Here is a 2946-nt window from a genome sequence, read left to right as displayed (position 1 = left end):
GGCCGCTTTGCTGCTGGCCTGCCCCCTCCTCCCTCCGCGCGCCGCGGTCTCCATGCCAACCGGCCGAGGCCTGGTTTGGGCTGAGCTGCAGAACGAGCCGCGAGAGGCCGGCCCCGTCGGCGGGGAGGGGGAGGGGAGAGATTCCACCCTCGTGGGGGCGGACGAGGGGAGAGTCCCCTGTTGGAGGAGCAGGGGTGGTGTGTGAGAGACCCCCACAGGGGAAGGGGAGACGGGCCGGGGGACGGGGGGTGTCTCTGCACCATTGCCAGGAAGGGTTGGGGCTGAGACACGCCTTTATTGGGGGGCGCCTTGGAGGAGAGAGGCTCCCATTTGGGGGGAAGACCCCCACCCGTGGCTGGGGTCAGGGTGCCTAGGGGATGAGAGGCTGCCCACTTGGGAAGTTCGTATTTTAGGGAGAGGAGAGGAGTGACACCCTCACTTTAGGGCGAGGGAGAGGATCCCCAAATGAGGCAAATGATGGCAAATGTGGGTAGCCCAATGTGCAGCAGAGCATGGGATGGACTAAGGTCTATGGCAGGGGTGGGCAAACTTTTTGGCCCAAGGGCCACATCGGGGTGCAAAACTGTATGGAGGGCCGGGTAGGGAAGGCTGTGCCTCCCCAAACAGCCTGGCCCCTGCCCGCTATCTGACCCCTCCCACTTCCCACCCGCTGTCTGCCCCCCTCAGAACTCCTGACCCATTCAACCCCCTGCTCCTTGTCCCCTCCCAGGGATCCTACCCCCTATCCAACCCTCCCTGTCCCCAGACTGACCCGACCCATACCCACACCCCCGCTCCTAACTGCCCCCCAGGGACCCCATCTCCTATCCAACCCCCCCTACTCCCTGTCTCCTGACTGCCCTGACCCCTATCCACATCCCTACCCCCTGAGAGCCCCCCCCGGGACTCCCCCACCTATCCAACCTCCCCCCCCGTCCCCTGATTGCCCCCCCCCCCAACCTCTGCCCCATCCAACTTCTCCATGTCCCCTGACTGCCCCCCGGGACCTCCTGCCCCTTATCCAACCCCCCCCCCCACTTCCTGCCTCCTTACCATGCTGCTCAGAGTGGCAGGATTGGCTTATTGGAAAGCCTGGGAGGTGGGCAGGCGCAAGCCATGCTGCCTGTGTGGCAGCATGGCTGCAGGGGAGGGGGGACAACAGGAGAGGGGCCAGGGGCTAGCGTCTCCGGCCGGGAGCTCAAGGGCCAGGCAGGATGGGACCGCGGGCCGAAGTTTGCCCACCTCTGGTCTAAGGTGTGATTAAAGACTCCCTTCGGATGACAAGTGTCCAGCATGCACAAAATTGCCCCCCATAAGGTCCCTGCTACACAGCACCCTAATTGGGACACACTTCCCATGTAGGAGTGAAATCAGGAGGGCCAAATCGCACCTGGAGCTGCAGCTAGCGAGAGATGTCAAGAGTAACAAGAAGGGTTTCTTCAGGTACGTTGGCAACAAGAAGAAAGCCAAGGAAAGTGTGGGCCCCTTAATGAATGAGGGAGGCAACCTAGTGACAGAGGATGTGGAAAAAGCTAATGTACTCAATGCTTTTTTTTGCCTCTGTCTTCACGAACAAGGTCAGCTCCCAGACTGCTGCGCTGGGCATCACAACATGGGGAATAGATGGCCAGCCCTCTGTGGAGAAAGAGGTGGTTAGGGACTATTTAGAAAAGCTGGACGTGCACAAGTCCATGGGGCCGGACGAGTTGCATCCGAGAGTGCTAAAGGAATTGGCGGCTGTGATTGCAGAGCCATTGGCCATTGTCTTTGAAAACTCGTGGCGAATGGGGGAAGTCCCAGATGACTGGAAAAAGGCTAATGTAGTGCCAATGTTTAAAAAAGGGAAGGAGCAGGATCCTGGGAACTACAGGCCAGTCAGCCTCACCTCAGTCCCCAGAAAAATCATGGAGCAGGTCCTCAAAGAATCAATCCTGAAGCACTTACATGAGAGGAAAGTGATCAGGAACAGTCAGCATGGATTCACCAAGGGAAGGTCATGCCTGACTAATCTAATCGCCTTCTATGATGAGATTACTGGTTCTGTGGATGAAGGGAAAGCAGTGGATGTATTGTTTCTTGACTTTAGCAAAGCTTTTGACACGGTCTCCCACAGTATTCTTGTCAGCAAGTTAAAGAAGTATGGGCTGGATGAATGCACTATAAGGTGGGTAGAAAGTTGGCTAGATTGTCGGGCTCAACGGGTAGTGATCAATGGCTCCATGTCTAGTTGGCAGCCGGTGTCAAGTGGAGTGCCCCGGGGTCGGTCCTGGGGCCGGTTTTGTTCAATATCTTCATAAATGATCTGGAGGATGGTGTGGATTGCACCCTCAGCAAATTTGCAGATGATACTAAACTGGGAGGAGTGGTAGATACGCTGGAGGGCAGGGATAGGATACAGAGGGACCTAGACAAATTGGAGGATTGGGCCAAAAGAAATTTGATGAGGTTCAATAAGGATAAGTGCCTGGTCCTGCACTTAGGACGGAAGAACCCAATGCACCGCTACAGACTAGGGACCGAATGGCTAGGCAGCAGTTCTGCGGAAAAGGACCTAGGGGTGACAGTGGACGAGAAGCTGGATATGAGTCAGCAGTGTGCCCTTGTTGCCAAGAAGGCCAATGGCATTTTGGGATGTATAAGTAGGGGCATAGCGAGCAGATCGAGGGACGTGATTGTCCCCGTCTATTCGACATTGGTGAGGCCTCATCTGGAGTACTGTGTCCAGTTTTGGGCCCCACACTACAAGAAGGATGTGGATAAATTGGAGAGAGTCCAGCAAAGGGCAACAAAAATGATTAGGGGTCTGGAACACATGACTTATGAGGAGAGGCTGAGGGAGCTGGGATTGTTTAGCCTGCAGAAGAGAAGAATGAGGGGGGATTTGATAGCTGCTTTCAACTACCTGAGAGGTGGTTCTAGAGAGGATGGTTCTAGACTATTCTCAGT

The sequence above is a fragment of the Lepidochelys kempii genome, chromosome 7 (assembly GCF_965140285.1).
Source record: "Lepidochelys kempii isolate rLepKem1 chromosome 7, rLepKem1.hap1, whole genome shotgun sequence".
Classification (NCBI taxonomy): domain Eukaryota; kingdom Metazoa; phylum Chordata; order Testudines; family Cheloniidae; genus Lepidochelys; species Lepidochelys kempii.
This window is presented reverse-complemented; position numbering follows the sequence as displayed.